The sequence below is a fragment of the Oncorhynchus nerka genome, linkage group LG9a, assembly GCF_034236695.1.
Source record: "Oncorhynchus nerka isolate Pitt River linkage group LG9a, Oner_Uvic_2.0, whole genome shotgun sequence".
In the NCBI taxonomy this organism is placed as follows: Eukaryota; Metazoa; Chordata; class Actinopteri; order Salmoniformes; family Salmonidae; genus Oncorhynchus; species Oncorhynchus nerka.
The window spans coordinates 31373897-31391127 of record NC_088404.1 but is presented as its reverse complement, the minus strand read 5'-3'; the positions used below and the strand labels follow the sequence as shown (position 1 = coordinate 31391127).

Below are 17231 nucleotides of genomic sequence, written 5' to 3'. Positions count from 1 at the left end.
CTCTCTCTCTCGGTGCATGCTGGGTGTTTTTGGAGTTTGAGTGTTTGGTGTGGAAAGCTCTATCCTAACTAACTTTCTTGATTCTTTTCTTTACATGTTATTTTCTATGGTGGAGGGTTAATGCAATATTTGTTTTTAGCGGTATCCAAAGTTTTTTTTTCAAAGTTAGGGTGGAAGAGGACAGAGTAACTTTCCGGGGGTGGAAGGTGTAGTGTGCGCAATGGCTTCTCAGCCTAGCTGGACGAGACGCTGTCGATACAGCATGGATTCAGGTGTGTTCCTGAGAACGGAGTTAAGGTGGAGGAGGTTCTGCTGTGGTCGGTGAACAGGTAGGAGCTGAGTTTATACATTCTGCTTCTAGAATGAACAAAGCTGTGGTTGTGTTCATGAAAAGGGCAAATTTGGTCGGTAGGCTAATTGCTAGCGGAATATTTGTAAGAGATGTGTTGGTGTCAATTTCACTCTCTCTACCCCTTCAACAAGAGTTGTAGTGGCAAATTTGCCTCCGTTTATTACGGACGATCAAATTAGGAAAGAGCTGAGTCGCTTTTGGTAAGTTTGCTAGCGGTTTCCGTGTACTGTCAGCAGGTTTTCAGGCAGATGCCGTTAAGCACGTTGTTTCGTTCAGGCGGCAAGTGTTTATGTTTCTGAACAATAATGAGCAACAGCTAAATGTGCATTTCAAAGTGAGGCATGGGGAGGGGCTCTATGCAGGTTTTGCCAGCACAGATAGTCTACGGTGTTTTGAATGTGGGGATTTGGGGCACAAGAGCTTTGCGTGCCCACATAAAGGCCATAGACGGAGTGAGGGTGCAAGTGGGGGAAATCGAGGTCAAAATGCAGGGGGTAAGGAGATGCAGACAGCAGAGGCTGGGCCTAGTCAGTCTAGAGATGGTGGTGTAGATGAGGCTGGGGCTAGTCAGGCTAGAGATGGTGGAGAAGCAGAGGCTGGGTCTAGTCAGGCTAGAGATGGTGGGGTAGCTGAGGCTGGGCCTAGACATGCTATGGAGGGTGGTGCAGATGATGCTGGGCCTAGTCATGCTATGGAGGGTGGTGTAGCTGAGGCTGGCCCTAGTCATGCTATGGAGGGTGGTGTAGCTGAGGCTGGCCCTAGTCATGCTATAGAGGGTGGTGCAGATGATACTGCGTCTAGTCAGGTTATTCTAGTGGATGAGGAGAGTATAGTGGGGAAGTGTAAGAGATTAGGGGGAGGAGGAGGGTGTCAAGAGGAAAAGGAAAAAAGGATGTGGATAAAGGTACCATGGAAATGTTGCCTGTTGCTGTGGGTGAGGCCCTAAACAGAGAGAAAGGGCAGGTGGTCAGGGTGGGAGATAGAGAAGAGGAGGAAAGTGAGTCTGAGGAAGAGGATGAGGAGTTATTTTTTCAGACTCCTCTTCAATTGGCCCGGAGCTGACAGCCAGTCAACCAGAGGGGTCTAAGTACACGTTGAGAGAACTGACAAGGTTCCTGAATGAGACTAAGGGGAAAAAAGTTAATCTTGAGACTTTTTTCCTGATCCTAGAAAGTTTGTAAGATCAGTACAACATGCTATGAGAAATGAGGGCATGGTGCCCTCTCACCCAGGAAACGGTTTAGGTTGAGGAAGTGGGTCACAATAGTGCGTAAGGTTTACCTTCAGACACTGTTTAAATGTTTAATTTCTTACTGACACTGGGGCTTTTTGAGCTTTGCTATTGGTCTATTTCTCTGCTGGCTTTTCTCCCACTTCTTATGGAGACTCTTCGGGTAGGCTCGCTCAATATAAATGGCGCCAGAGATGCGGGAAAGAGGAGTGTGTTGGGTGAATATGTAAAACAAAAAAAGTACAGGTGTTGTTTCTGCAGGAGACTCATAGTGATGTGGTGAATGAAGTTGATTGGGGGCTCTGGTGGAAAGGGGCAAGTGTGTTGAGCCATGGGACAAATCTTAGTGCAGGGGTGGCAGTCCTTTTTGCACCGGGTCTGGCTGTAAAAATTTGCTCCTCAAAGGAGGTGTGTAGGGGTAGGTTGCTTGTTGTTAAAGCAGAAATTAACAACATGGTTTTTGTCTTTATAAATGTGTATGCGCCTAACACAGGGAGAGAAAGAGGGGTTCTATTTGGGAGACGCTGGTGATCGGAGGTGACTGGAACTGTACAATGGATTTTACAAAAGACAGAAATGGGGAAGAGCCTCATTCAGTGTCAGTGGGAGTGTTAAGGGACATCTTTAATCAGTTTGACCTAGTGGATGTTTGGAGAACTAAACATCCAAACACAAGACAGTATACGTGGGTGAAGGTTTTGGGGCTAGGGTGAGTGCAGCTCGACTTGATCGTTTTTACATGTCCAGGAATCAGAGCAATAGGCTGCTGGGTGCTACCATTCTCCCAGTGGGGTTTCGGATCACCACATAACCATGGCTCGGCTGTCTATTTCACCAGGGCCCCGGCAGGCATCTTATTGGAAGTTCAATGTAAAGCTCTTACAAGATGCCACCTTTTGCTCAGGTTTCCAGACTTTTTGGGAAAGATGGGGGCAGCGAAGAGAGGAGTATGAGTCTCTGAGTCAATGGTGGGATGTGGGGAAAGTGCAAATTCGGCTTTTCTGTCAACAGTACACAGCTCTCTCATCCTCAGAGGCTAGGAGAGTATTGGGGGAACTAGAGCGGTGTATTAGTGAGATGGAGGTAGAGATGGTGGGGCAAGGCAATGTAGGCCTCCAGGCTAACTTAGCCGAGTACGTAGGGACCTGGGCAGTTTTTTCCAGGTTAAAGCAAAGGGAGCACTTGTAAGAGCTAGGTTCTCCATGCTCAAGGAGATGGATGCTCCCAGCTCCTTCTTCTTTGGTTTGGAAAGACAGAGCAGTGATGCCAAGGGTATGCATTGTCTACGGCTGTCTGATGGGAGGGTGACCTCTGTGGTGGGGGAGATGCGGGAGCGGACTGTGGAGTTTTATACTGAATTGTATAGGGCAGAAATGTGTGATCCTATGTGTGCTCAGGTCTTGTTCGAAGGACTCCCTAAGCTCTCTCGGGCACAGAGGGATGAAATGGACATTCCTCTGTTGTCACATGAACTGGCAGAGGCAGTAACCCAGATGTCCCCCGGTCGTGCACCCGGGGTCGATGGACTTCCAGTGGAATTTTACAAAAAATTCTGGGAACAATTGGACAGGATTTCTTTTGCGTGTTGCGTGAATGCGTCGGGGTAGGAGAGTTGCCGATGAGCTGCCGTCGGGCGGCTCTGACTCTCCTGCCCAAAAAGGGGACTTGTGTGAACTTAAGAACTGGAGGCCTGTGGCATTACTCTGTGCGGACTACAAGATTTTTGCCAAGGTCCTCTCTAACAGACTGAAGTCCCATCTGGACTCTATAATACACAAGGACCAGACATATTGTGTACCGGGACGCTCAATCACGGACAACTTGTTCTTGATTAGGGACATGTTGGACTTGTCGAGAGGTTCTAATGTGAACTTTGGACTGGTCTCTTTAGATCAAGAGAAGGCTTTTGATAGAGTGGATCATGAGTATCTGTTTAATGTGATGTCTGTGTTTGGGTTTGGGAAGAGTTTTGTGACCTGTGTGAAGCTGTTGTATGCTGGGGCGTCATGTATGGTTAAGGTGGGAGGGGGCTCAGTAGGCCAGTCTGGGTGAGACGGGGATTAGACAAGGATGCCCTCTATCTGGGCAGCTGTACACACTAGCCATTGAGCCTTTTTTAGGACTGCTACGCAGGAGGCTGCGGGGAGTGTGCTGGACAGGCATGGATGTGGTGACAGGAATAGCAGTCTCAGCATATGCAGATGATGTTTCTGTGATGGTCAGGGATGAGCAAGATATGCAGGAACTAGAGACCAGTCTGAAGGTGTACGAGGGAGCTTCATCAGCTAAGGTAAACTGGGAAAGAGCAAAGCTCTGTTATGTGGGGCATGGGGGGATAGGGCTCCTCCTCTGCTTCCAGGGGGTTTGCAGTGGGGTTGTGAAGGGCTTAAAGTGTTGGGGGTGTACCTGGGCTCGGAGAGGTGGGTCAGCAAGAACTGGGAGGGGCTGTCACAGGCAGTGGTGTCAAGACTGGCCAGGTGGAGGTGGCTCCTGTCCCAAGTGTCATATAGAGGGAGGGTGCTGATAATCAACAACCTGGTGGCATCTTCCTTGTGGCATAAACTGGCTGTCCTCAACCCCCGCCGGTCTGCTTGCAGACCTGCAACGCAAGCTGGTGGACTTCTTTTGGTCGGGACATCACTGGCTGAAGGCAGCAGTTTTGTACATGACCGTACGAAGGAGGACAGGGCCTGGTGGAACTGGAGAGCAGGATGGCTGCTTTCCGACTAAAGGCGGTGCAGAGACTGCTGTACCACACTGATGTTGGCTGGAGGGAACCAGCATGCGCGCTGCTGAGGAGAGCTGGCGGATTAGGGTTGGACCGGCAGCTGTTCCTCATGAAGCTGGAGAGGCTGAGTACAGCAGGTCTCTCAGAGTTTTACTCTGCGGTGCTGAGGGCCTGGCAGCTGCTAAGACCCACACGAGAAGGGGTGTGGAGCCTGGGCAGTGGGTGTGGGAGGAGCCTATCTTCCACAACCCAGCCATCCTTTGAGATCGGTTCAGTCGGCCAACCTGCAGAGGCAACTGATGGCAGGGGGTTTACAAAGGCTGGGTGACCTGAGACTGCTGGGAGAGGAGGGGTGGAAAACCCCGGAGGTCTTGGCGCAACAAACAGGAATAACGTCTCTTAGGCTGCTGGAGAGATTCCTGGAGGAGGTCCAGGAGGCACTGTCTGAGCCGGTAAGGGGGTGTTTGAGAGGCCAAAGGGAGAGGGGCCACAATGTTCCCGCCACTGCAGGTGACGGCAGAGACTGGAGACTGGCAAGGGGGTCTGGAGGACTTGTTAGATTTTAACACTCCGAGCCTGGGGAGTTTGAGGGGGTGGGAGGTAAAGCCCTCTACAACCTCTGTGTTAAGGTTAGGAGCATTAGAAGCCTAACAGGAGTGAAGGCACATCAGTGGCAGGGGGTATGTGGGGCGGAGAGTATGGTGGGTTTTAGATGGAGGGCGCTCTACAAACCCCCAGTACCAAAGAGGTCAGGGGACCTCCAGTGGAGGGTTCTTCATGGAGCCCTGGCCACTAACAGCTGGTTGGCACGGGTTGATCCGGGAATTGGGCAGGGGTGTCCTTTCTGTCAAATGAAAGAAACTGTAATTCATGTGTTTTCTGTGTGCACCAGGTTAATGCCATTAATGTCTCTGTTGGAATGTCTGTGTGACAGGTTGGGGTGGTTTTTGCTGTTGGGATGTTTATAATGGGATACAGGTATTCGAGTAAGGAGAAAGAAAAATGTGTTTTGTTGAATTTTCTGTTTGCTCAGGCAAAGTTAGCTATTTGGCTAACAAGGAGGAACAGGGTCAAAGGTGGGGGATAACAGACCCTTTACTACTGTTTAATGGGATGGTCTCTGCGCGCCTTAGGGTTGAGTTTGAGTTCTATAAAATGATCAAATGTGTGGAGATGTTTGAGGAGATATGGTGTGTTGGGGGGGCTGTCTGTATTGCTGGGGAAGATGTTTTGGATATACGGTTGTAGGAGAGGTTTTTTGTGTATGGTGATTTGTACAGGATATATTTTTATTTTTTTATTTTAGGAGTGGGGGGGTGAGTTTTAAATGAATTGAGAATGTTTCAATAAAGAAAGACCAAAAGTCAAAAGTCTCTCTCTCTCTCTCTCTCTCTCTCTCTCTCTCTCTCTCTCTCTCTCTCTCTCTCTCTCTCTCTCTCTCTCTCTCTCTCTCTCTCTCTCTCTCTCTCTCTCTCTCTCTCTCTCTCTCTCTCTCTCTCTCTCTCTCTCTCTCTCTCTCTCTCTCTCTCTCTCTCTCTCTCTCTCTCTCTCTCTCTCTCTCTCTCTCTCTCTCTCTCTCTCTCTCTCTCTACTCTAATGCCCCTACTGGTATCAAACAGTACTGTCATCTCATCAGACTGCTTCCACGACGATGACTGGCGCTGAAACACTTGACGCTCAAACACTTGACCTGAACAGATTTGTTTGGATTCCAGTCTCTCACTCACTCACTCACTCACTCACTCACTCACTCACTCACTCACTCACTCACTCACTCACTCACTCACTCACTCACTCACTCACTCACTCACTCACTATCTCCACCTCTCTGCTCTCCACCTCTCTGCTCTCCACCTCTCTGCTCTCTCCACCTCTCTGCTCTCTCTCTCTCTGCTCTCTCCACCTCTCTACTCTCTCCACCTCTCTGTTCTCTCCACCTCTCTGCTCTCTCCACCTCTCTGCTCTCTCCACCTCTCTGCTCTCTCCACCTCTCTGCTCTCTCCACCTCTCTGCTCTCTCCACGTCTCTGCTCTCTCTCTCTCTGCTCTCTCCACCTCTCCACTCTCTCCACCTCTCTACTCTCTCCACCTCTCTGCTCTCTCCACCTCTCTGCTCTCTCCACCTCTCTGCTCTCTCTCTGCTCTCTCCACCTCTCTGCTCTCTCTGCTCTCTCCACCTCTCTGCTCTCTCGCTGCTCTCTCCACCTCTCTGCTCTCTCTCTCTGCTCTCTCCACCTCTCTGCACCTCTCTGCTCTCTCCATCTCTCTGCTCTCTCCACCTCTCTGCTCTCTCCACCCCACTGCTCTCTCCACATCACTGCTCTCTCCACATCACTGCTCTCTCCACCGCTCTCCATCGCTCTGCTCTCTCCACCTCTCTGCTCTCTCCACCTCTCTGCTCTCTCCACCTCTCTGCTCTCTCCATCTCTCTGCTCTCTCCACCTCTGTTCTCTCCATCTCTCTGCTCTCTCCACCTCACTGCTCTCTCTCTCTCTCTGCTCTCTCCACCTCTCTGCATCTCTCTGCTCTCTTCACCTCTCTCCATCTCTCCATCTCTCCACCTCTCTGCTCTCTCCACCTCTCTGCTCTCTCCACCTCTCTGCTCTCTCTCTCTCTCTGCTCTCTCTCTCTCTCTCTCTCTCTCTCTCTGTTCTCTCTCTCTCTCTGCTCTCTCCCTGCTGGTTCTGTTGGCAGAGCTGTGGTGTCTCTGACTCACCCTCAGTATGCCCTCTGGCTGTACAGCCTGGCACAGGGACAGGGAGAAGAAGGGGGACATAGGGGTAGGAGAGGGGAACATGGGGGTACAGAAGAGAGTAGGGGTAAGGGGATAGGTTTTTGTGTGGGGAGTGCAGGGGCAGCCTAGTGTCTCCCCGTGTGTCTGGTAGGCCATTAGACAGAGACACACATGGGGCATCACCTTGAAAAACCACTGACCCTACACTACTTTACTGCTACACAATTAAAGAGGTAGGGAGAGAAAGAGGGATGGGGGGAGAGAGAGAGAGAGAGAAAGAGAGAGAGAGAGAGATGGGGGAGAGAGTAGTTTCATAAAGAGCACTGACCCAAATGGCATTCAGTCATTCTTCTCTGCAACAAAGGTCAGATAATCACACTCCTTTCTCCCCCCGTTCCCCCTCCCCATCTCTTTAACTCTGTTGAGTAAAACCATGCGTAATAACCACACAACAGAGCGTTGGGCCAGTAACCGAAAGGTCGTTGGTTCGAATCTACAAACCGGCAAGGTAGAAGGCAAGGTAGAAGGCAGTTCACCCCCAACAACAACTGCTCCCTGGGCACTTATGATGTGGACATGGATGAAGGCAGCCTCCTGCACCTCTCTGATTCAGAGGGGTTGGGTTAAATGCGGAAGACACATTTTGGTTGAACGCATTAAGTTAAGCAACGTACTAGGTATCCTCCTTCCACATGTACAGTATACGCCCCATCCAGAGTCCTCGTCACAGAACATCTCTCCCCTCTCCTCCTCTGTTTTAATTAAACACATTGACTCCATTCAGAAACCCTCCATCTCAGATCTCTTTGATCTGCCCTGAGTGGCCACAGAGAGGGAGGCCTCATTGTAGGAAAACTAGTTATTTGATTCTGAATGAGTCTTTGTGTTAATGTTATTATAGTACCAAAAAGTGTGCTGGAATGAACAGAAGCACACTGTTTACAGTCCTGCATCTAAACTGCAGTCCCATGTGGTCAAAGAGGACCTAAACAACACCGGTTCGATATATTCAAATATATCTTCATCACAATGTTAGCAATGCATCAGTAACGACTCTCATAAGATGAATATAGAGAGAGAGAAACAAATCTGCCAGAAAATAATAGGTCTAAATAACCAAGACTACATCGATCTCTTTCTCTCTCTTTTCCGATAAGCTGTTTGCATGGACTTATTGTTCGTTAAGTGCAACTGGGACCTCTTGCTCCTGCAGAGTAAAACACCCACACGATGCTTCAAAATAACAACAGCAGAAACGTCAATGGCATTATCAAATCATTAGTTTCCTCTCCAATACAAATGTTATGCACAGACACAGAGTAGCCAGCTCATATTCAATAGAAACATCTTATACCATTCACTCAGATCCACACACACAGATCCATCCAAACTATGTACCACACACATCAATGGCCTCTGTACCTAAAACAGTATCCCTCACACACTGGCTCAATATGGTTTGAGTGAGCAGAAAACCGAGGAGATGGGTACAGGGGGATAAAGGAGAGGGAGAGAGGGGATATGGAATGGGGAGGAAGGAGAGGGAGAAAGGGGAGATGGAATGGGTAGGAAGGAGTGGGGAGGAAGGAGAGGGAGAGAGGGGAGGAAGGAGAGGGGAGGAAGGAGAGGGAGAAGGGGGAGATGGAGCAGGAGGGAGGGGGAGACAGGGGGTAAAAGGAGAGGGAGAGAGGGGAGATGGAGTGGGTAGGAAGGAGGGGGAGGAAGGAGAGGGAGAAAGGGGAGATGGGAGCAGGAGGGAGGGGGAGACAGGGGGATAAAGGAGAGGAGAGAGGGGAGATGGAGTGGGTAGGAAGGAGAGGGGAGGAAGGAGAGGGAGAAAGGGGAGATGGAGCAGGAGGGGAGGGGGAGACAGGGGGATAAAGGAGAGGGAGAGAGGGAGATGGAATGGGTAGGAAGGAGAGGGGAGGAAGGAGAGGGAGAAAGGGGAGATGGAGCAGGAGGGAGGGGGAGACAGGGGGATAAAGGAGAGGGAGAGAGGGGAGATGGAGTGGGTAGGAAGGAGAGGGGAGGAAGGAGAGGGAGAAAGGAGAGGGAGAAAGGAGAGGGAGGAAGGAGAGGGAGAGAGGGGAGATGGAGTGGGTAGGAAGGAGAGGGGAGGAAGGAGAGGGAGAAAGGGGAGATGGAGTGGGTAGGAAGGAGAGGGGAGGAAGGAGAGGGAGAAAGGGGAGATGGAGCAGGAGGGAGGGGGGAGACAGGGGGATAAAGGAGAGGGAGAGAGGGGAGATGGAATGGGTAGGAAGGAGAGGGGAGGAAGGAGAGGGAGAGAGGGGAGATGGAGTGGGTAGGAAGGAGAGAGGGGAGGAAGGAGAGGGAGAAAGGGGAGATGGAGTGGGTAGGAAGGAGAGGGGAGGAAGGAGAGGGAGAAAGGGGAGATGGAGCAGGAGGGAGGGGGAGACAGGGGGTAAAGGAGAGGGAGAGAGGGGAGATGGAGTGGGTAGGAAGGAGAGGGGAGGAAGGAGAGGAGAAAGGGAGATGGAGCAGGAGGGAGGGGGAGACAGGGGGATAAAGGAGAGGGAGAGAGGGAGATGGAATGGGTAGGAAGGAGAGGGGAGGAAGGAGAGGGAGAAAGGGGAGATGGAGCAGGAGGGAGGGGGAGACAGGGGGATAAAGGAGAGGGAAAGAGGGGAGATGGAGTGGGTAGGAAGGAGAGGGAGGAAGGAGAGGGAGAAAGGGGAGATGGAGCAGGAGGGAGGGGGGAGACAGGGGGATAAAGGAGAGGGAGAGAGGGGAGATGGAGTGGGTAGGAAGGAGAGGGGAGGAAGGAGAGGGAGAAAGGGGAGATGGAGTGGGTAGGAAGGAGAGGGGAGGAAGGAGAGGGAGAAAGGGGAGATGGAGCAGGAGGGAGGGGGAGACAGGGGGTAAAGGAGAGGGAGAGAGGGAGATGGAGTGGGTAGGAAGGAGAGGGGAGGAAGGAGAGGGAGAAAGGGGAGATGGAGCAGGAGGGAGGGGGAGACAGGGGGATAAAGGAGAGGGAGAGAGGGGAGATGAAATGGGTAGGAAGGAGAGGGGAGGAAGGAAAGGGAGAAAGGAGAGGGGAGGAAGGAGAGGGAGAGATGGGAGATGGAGTGGGTAGGAAGGAGAGGGGAGGAAGGAGAGGGAGAAAGGGGAGATGGAGCAGGAGGGAGGGGGAGACAGGGGGTAAAGGAGAGGGAGAGAGGGGAGATGGAGTGGGTAGGAAGGAGAGGGAGGAAGGAGAGGGAGAAAGGGGAGATGGAGCAGGAGGGAGGGGGGAGACAGGGGGTAAAGGAGAGGGAGAGAGGGGTGATGGAGTGGGTAGAAAGGAGAGGGGAGGAAGGAGAGGGAGAAAGGGGAGATGGAGCAGGAGGGAGGGGGGGAGACAGGGGGATAAAGGAGAGGGAGAGAGGGGAGATGGAGTGGGTAGGAAGGAGAGGGGAGGAAGGAGAGGGAGAAGGGGAGATGGAGCAGGAGGGAGGGGGGAGACAGGGGGATAAAGGAGAGGGAGAGAGGGGAGATGGAATGGGTAGGAAGGAGAGGGGAGGAAGGAGAGTGAGAAAGTTGAGATGGAGCAGGAGGGAGGGGGGAGACAGGGGATAAAGGAGAGGGAGAGAGGGGAGATGGAGTGGGTAGGAAGGAGAGGGGAGGAAGGAGAGGGAGAAAGGGGAGATGGAGCAGGAGGGAGGGGGAGACAGGGGGATAAAGGAGAGGGAGAGAGGGGAGATGGAATGGGTAGGAAGGAGAGGGGAGGAAGGAGAGGGAGAAAGGGGAGATGGAGAAGGAGGGAGGGGGAGACAGGGGATAAAGGAGAGGGAGAGAGGGGAGATGGAGTGGGTAGGAAGGAGAGGGGAGGAAGGAGAGGGAGAGAGGGGAGATGGAATGGGTAGGAAGGAGAGGGAGGAAGGAGAGGGAGAAAGGAGAGGGGAGGAAGGAGAGGGAGAGAGGGGAGATGGAATGGGTAGGAAGGAGAGGGGAGGAAGGAGGGGGAGAGAGGGGAGATGGAGTGGGTAGGAAGGAGAGGGGAGGAAGGAGAGGGAGAAAGGGAGATGGAGTGGGTAGGAAGGAGAGGGGAGGAAGGAGAGGGAGAGAGGGGAGATGGAGTGGGTAGGAAGGAGAGGGGAGGAAGGAGAGGGAGAAAGAGGAGATGGAGTGGGTAGGAAGGAGAGGGGAGGAAGGAGAGGGAGAAAGGGGAGATGGAGTGGGTAGGAAGGAGAGGGGAGGAAGGAGAGGGAGAAAGGGGAGATGGAGTGGGTAGGAAGGAGAGGGGGATAAAGGAGAGGGAGAGAGGGGAGATGGAGCAGGAGGGAGGGGGAGACAGGGGGAGATGGAGTGGGTAGGAAGGAGAGGTGAGGAAGGAGAGGGAGAGAGGGGAGATGGAATGGGTAGGAAGGAGAGGGGAGGAAGAAGAGGGAGAAAGGAGAGGGGAGGAAGGAGAGGGAGAGAGGGGAGATGGAGTGGGTAGGAAGGAGAGGGGAGGAAGGAAAGGGAGAGAGGGAGATGGAGTGGGTAGAAAGGAGAAGGGAGGAAGGAGAGGGAGAGAGGGGAGATGGAGTGGGTAGGAAGGAGAGGGGAGGAAGGAGAGGGAGAGAGGGGAGATGGGTGGGTAGGAAGGAGAGGGGAGGAAGGAGAGGGAGAAAGGGAGATGGAATGGGTAGGAAGGAGAGGGGAGGAAGGAGAGGGAGAAAGGAGAGGGGAGGAAGGAGAGGGAGAGAGGGGAGATGGAGTGGGTAGAAAGGAGAGGGGATAAAGGAGAGGGAGAAAGGGAGATGGAGTGGGTAGGAAGGAGAGGGGAGGAAGGAAAGGGAGAGAGGGGAGATGGAGTGGGTAGTAAGGAGAGGGGAGGAAGGAGAGGGAGAAAGGGGAGAAGGAGTGGGTAGGAAGGAGAGGGTAGGAAGGAGAGGGAGAAAGGGGAGATGGAGAGGGTAGGAAGGAGAGGGAGAAAGGGGAGATGGAGTGGGTAGGAAGGAGAGGGTATGAAGGAGAGGGAGAAAGGGGGAGATGGAGAGGGTAGGAAGGAGAGGGAGAAAGGGGAGATGGAGTGGGTAGGAAGGAGAGGGGGAAGGAGAGGGAGAAAGGGGAGATGGAGTGGGTAGGAAGGGAGAGGGGAGGAAGGAGAGGGAGAAAGGGGAGATGGAGTGGGTAGGAAGGAGAGGGGAGGAAGGAGAGGGAGAAAGGGGAGATGGAGTGGGTAGGAAGGAGAGGGAGAAAGGGGAGATGGAGAGGGTAGGAAGGAGAGGGAGAAAGGGGAGATGGAGTGGGTAGGAAGGAGAGGGGAGGAAGGAGAGGGAGAAAGGGGAGATGGAGCAGGGGGGAGACAGGGGGATAAAGGAGAGGAGAGAGGGGAGATGGAGAGGGTAGGAAGGAGAGGGAGAAAGGGGAGATGGAGTGGGTAGGAAGGAGAGGGTATGAAGGAGAGGGAGAAAGGGGAGATGGAGAGGGTAGGAAGGAGAGGGAGAAAGGGGAGATGGAGTGGGTAGGAAGGAGAGGGGGAAGGAGAGGGAGAAAGGGGAGATGGAGAGGGTAGGAAGGAGAGGGAGAAAGGGGAGATGGAGTGGGTAGGAAGGAGAGGGAGGAAGGAGCGGGAGAAAGGGGAGATGGAGTGGGTAGGAAGGAGAGGGGAGGAAGGAGAGGGAGAAAGGGGAGATGGAGTGGGTAGGAAGGAGAGGGTAGGAAGGAGAGGGAGAAAGGGGAGATGGAGAGGGTAGGAAGGAGAGGGAGAAAGGGGAGATGGAGTGGGTAGGAAGGAGAGGGGGAAGGAGAGGGAGAAAGGGGAGATGGAGTGGGTAGGAAGGAGAGGGGAGGAAGGAGAGGGAGAAAGGGGAGATGGAGCAGGGGGAGACAGGGGGATAAAGGAGAGGGAGAGAGGGAGATGGAGAGGGTAGGAAGGAGAGGGAGAAAGGGGAGATGGAGTGGGTAGGAAGGAGAGGGAGGAAGGAGAGGGAGAAAGGGGAGATGGAGTGGGTAGAAAGGAGAGGGGAGGAAGGAGAGGGAGAGAGGGGAGATGGAGTGGGTAGGAAGGAGAGGGGAGGAAGGAGAGGGAGAGAGGGGAGATGGAGTGGGTAGGAAGGAGAGGGGAGGAAGGAGAGGGAGAAAGGGGAGATGGAGTGGGTAGGAAGGAGAGGGAGAAAGGGGAGATGAAGTGGGTAGGAAGGAGAGGGGAGGAAGGAGAGGGAGAAAGGGGAGATGGAGCAGGGGGAGACAGGGGGATAAAGGAGAGGGAGAGAGGGGAGATGGAGAGGGTAGGAAGGAGAGGGAGAAAGGGGAGATGGAGTGGGTAGGAAAGGAGAGGGGAGGAAGGAGGGAGAAAGGGGAGATGGAGTGGGTAGGAAGGAGAGGGGAGGAAGGAGAGGGAGAGAGGGAGGGAGATGGAGTGGGTAGGAAGGAGAGGGGAGGAAGGAGAGGGAGAAAGGGGAGATGGAGTGGGTAGGAAGGAGAGGGGAGGAAGGAGAGGGAGAAAGGGGAGATGGAGTGGGTAGGAAGGAGAGGGGAGGAAGGAGAGGGAGAGAGGGAGATGGAGTGGGTAGGAAGGAGAGGGGAGGAAGGAGAGGGAGAAAGGGGAGATGGAGTGGGTAGGAAGGAGAGGGGAGGAAGGAGAGGGAGAAAGGGGAGATGGAGTGGGTAGGAAGGAGAGGGGAGGAAGGAGAGGGAGAAAGGGGAGATGGAGCAGGGGGGGGACAGGGGGATAAAGGAGAGGGAGAGAGGGGAGATGGAGAGGGTAGGAAGGAGAGGGAGAAAGGGGAGATGGAGGGGTAGGAAGGAGGGGAGAAAGGGAGGAAGGAGAGGGAGAAAGGGGGAGATGGAGTGGGTAGGAAGGAGAGGAGAAAGGGAGAAAGGGGAGATGGAGCAGGGGGGACAGGGGATAAATGAGAGGGAGAGAGGGGAGATGGAGCGGGAAGGAGGGGGGCGGGAGAGAGGGGGGGTAAAGGAGGGGGAGAGAGGGGTGATGGAGAGGGAAGGAGGGGGGAGATGGAGTAGGAAGGAGAGGGAGAGAGAGGGGGTAAAGGAGGGGGAGAGAGGGAGATGGAGCAGGAGGGGGGGGGACAGGGGGTAAGGAGGAGAGGGAGAGAGGGGAGATGGAGTGGGTAGGGAAGGAGAGGGGAGGAAGGAGAGGGAGAAAGGAGAGATGGAGCAGGAGGGAGGGGGAGACAGGGGGATAAAGGAGAGGGAGAGAGGGGTGATGGAGCGGGAAGGAGGGGGTAAAGGAGAGGGAGAGAGGGGTGATGGAGCGGGAAGGAGGGGGTAAAGGAGGGGAGCGAGGGGTGATGGAGCGGGAAGGAGGGGGTGAAGGAGAGGGAGAAGGGGAGATGGAGCAGGAGGGAGGAGAGAGAGGGGAGAAGGAGGAGAGGAAGAAAGGGGCTTATTATTTTTCCAGCGCAGCTCTCAAGGTGATAGCCCTGACATTGGCTGGCCAGACAGACCAATGAGACAGATAGACTATTCTCCATGTTAAACAGTAAAGTCTGGCCTGGACTAAAAACATACCTACTGTTTATCAGCAGATCTTTGTCGAACCAACCCCAGCCTAGGTCCATGCCCAAGTCTCAGCCCCAGCCCACGATTCAGCTCAGCTAGACTTGACAATTATGTTCAATAGTTCTTTGATGCATGTGATTGAGAAAAGTATGGGGGGAAATCATATTAATATCGTATCACCGTATCACAGTGAACCCAAACTGTACTGTACAGTACATGTGCAGAACAATGTGGTGTGTGTGTGTGTGTGTGTGTGTGTGTGTGTGTGTGTTTGTTCTAGAGCTAGGAGATCAGAGGTCAAGTAGAGCAAATCCCAGGTAGTTGATTGGCTAATGATGTCTAAGTGTAATGACTAATCAATGCGTGAATACATCAGCCTAATCTAATGGCCCAGGTGGGAGCCAGACAGCACTAGACGCATTGCACACATGATTGCGCCCAACAGGCAACAGTAATATAATGAATAAGACAGAGAGTGGCCAGGCCCCATGGGGGTCCCTCGTACAGAATCACCTGCTCTACATGTATTTACAGTGGGAGGGAGGGAGGCAGAGAAGACTGGGGAAACAAATGCTGGAAAACAAGAGCATCTTACATTTGATTGGATTATAATCCTCATGAAAATGCAACGTTTAGAATTAAACCAATGTGATTTACCACTAGATGAGATAGTTGTTAGTAGGTAGGATAGGTGATGGACAGCGCGACACCAATTTAAGTGTCTACAGATCAGTAATACAGACAGGATAGAGACACATCAATAAAGAGAAATGTAGAGAAGCTATACAAATGTAACACATACAGTACCAGGCAAAGGGTGGCTATTTGAAGAATCTCAAATTTAATATATTTTGATTTGTTTAACACTTTTTTGGTTACAACATGATTCCTTATGTGTTATTTCATAGTTTTGATGTCTATACTATTATTCTACAATGTAGAAAATAGTAAAAATAAAGAAAAACCCTTGAATGAGTAGGTGTATCCAAACTTTTGACAGGTACTGTACGTGTACATCCCCACATATATCCTCCATCCCACTGTCTGTCTGTTGTTTATATAATCAGTAATATTAGAGGTCAGAGGTCAGGTGTGAGAGTTCCATCCAGATGGCCCTGAGGAATAGGCTTCCTCCTACATGTGGCTGCTGACCTTTCACACCACCACTCACACACAATGTTATGTAAATGTGTGTGGATTAAAAGCATTTAGCCCTCAGAGACCACTCTATACAGCTCACAGTGTGGCTATAATACTAACCTCAATTAAATATGAGACAAACCTCCCCCCGTATGAATAGTGTGACGACCCTCCCACTCTGTCTGACAAATTCTTTCTCTTTGCTCTTGTTTTCCTTAATAGGATGTTGGTGGGTGGAGCCGGGAGGATGGTCAGCAAAATGGGACACACCTGGGCGTGGGTGCATCCCGGGGATAAATACACCTGACTACACCATTGTTGCTTCTATATAGTTTACTTTATTTAATAAACCTTCTTTGTTACGGGCTACGAGCCGGTTCGTAACAATTGCCTGGCTAAATGATGTAGATTACACGTGAAATTTCACTATCTTTGAAACTTTTGTTTGTTTATTTCACTTGCTTTGGCAATGTAAACATATGTTTCCCATGCCAATAAAACCACTTTAAATTGAATTGAGCCGTGGCCACAGTAAGAGAGGAGGGGGGCTCCTGCCCAGACATACCAGACCAGAGGAGCAGAGAGGACAGACCTGTGTCAATACCACCACCACTATACTGCTGACACTACACTACACTGCACTACACTGCACTACACTACACGGATCAGTCCATGTCAATAATATAATGAGAGGGTGAGAAAAGGACAGTAAGAAACAGAGAAGGAGATGAAGAGGGACGATGGGATGTCATTAACGGAGAGTCAGTGGGACAGTGTAAAGGTTTTTCCAATACCTGCACTATACAGTAGATATACAGTGTCTTCATCTCTCTCCTCCTCCCCGGACCCTTGATTTCCTGTGTTTATGTGGCATGCGGGTCGGGCCAGAACGATGCCAGTATCGCAATATTTTTTCCATGGCAAAAATGAAAACACAAATCTGACCAAATGATTTGGCACTTTAAACGCCTGCTGGATGTAAAAATCTTGTGAGCAAATAGCTTGGAAAATAAATAAATGTGACTCGATGACAACAATGTTTATTTCCAACATTAGGGATGTTTTCTTTCCTTGCCACGATACTAACAAGTACCCTACGTGCATGTGTGGTCAGTCAGTGCTAGGGCCTCTGTTATTCATTAGCAGAGCGTGCCTTATAGAGTGGGGTGCAGTGTTTAAGTGGACCTGACGACAGATGGGAGAGACACAGAGAGGAGCAGGGGAGAAGTTTATAGTGGAGGCTACTGATTCATCTCTATTGATCTTCTCCCAGTGTGCATAGCAGAGAGGCCTTCTCTGTCTGCTGGCTATATCACCTGGCACAAATACAGGATAACTCTCCAACACACACACACATCTTCTGTATTATAAAGGGCACATATCATTACACAAGCATGCATATGCTATTTAACTTATGAGTCTTTGTCTCAATTTCAGCAATTGGTCCCTGGTATCATGACACAAGGCGAGGCCCAGATGCAGATGGTTGGAGTCTTAAAATGTTTATTAATCCAAAGGGGTAGGCAAGAGAACACACAAAGGGGTAGGCAAGAGAACACACAAAGGGGTAGGCAAGAGAACACACAAAGGGGTAGGCA

The 17231-nt window shown here is 51.9% G+C and overlaps 1 protein-coding gene and 1 long non-coding RNA gene across 2 annotated transcripts in view; one reads left to right on the top strand and one right to left on the bottom strand.

Moving 5' to 3' along the window:
* The window catches only part of wwox (WW domain containing oxidoreductase), a 360819-nt gene that overhangs the window by 164143 nt on the left and 179445 nt on the right, over nt 1-17231 (bottom strand). The gene's annotated exons all lie outside the window — the stretch shown is intronic.
* LOC135573272 (uncharacterized) lies at nt 4575-16148 on the top strand. Its single transcript, XR_010464637.1, has 2 exons — nt 4575-4763; nt 15856-16148. It is a non-coding gene; the product is annotated as an uncharacterized LOC135573272 (long non-coding RNA).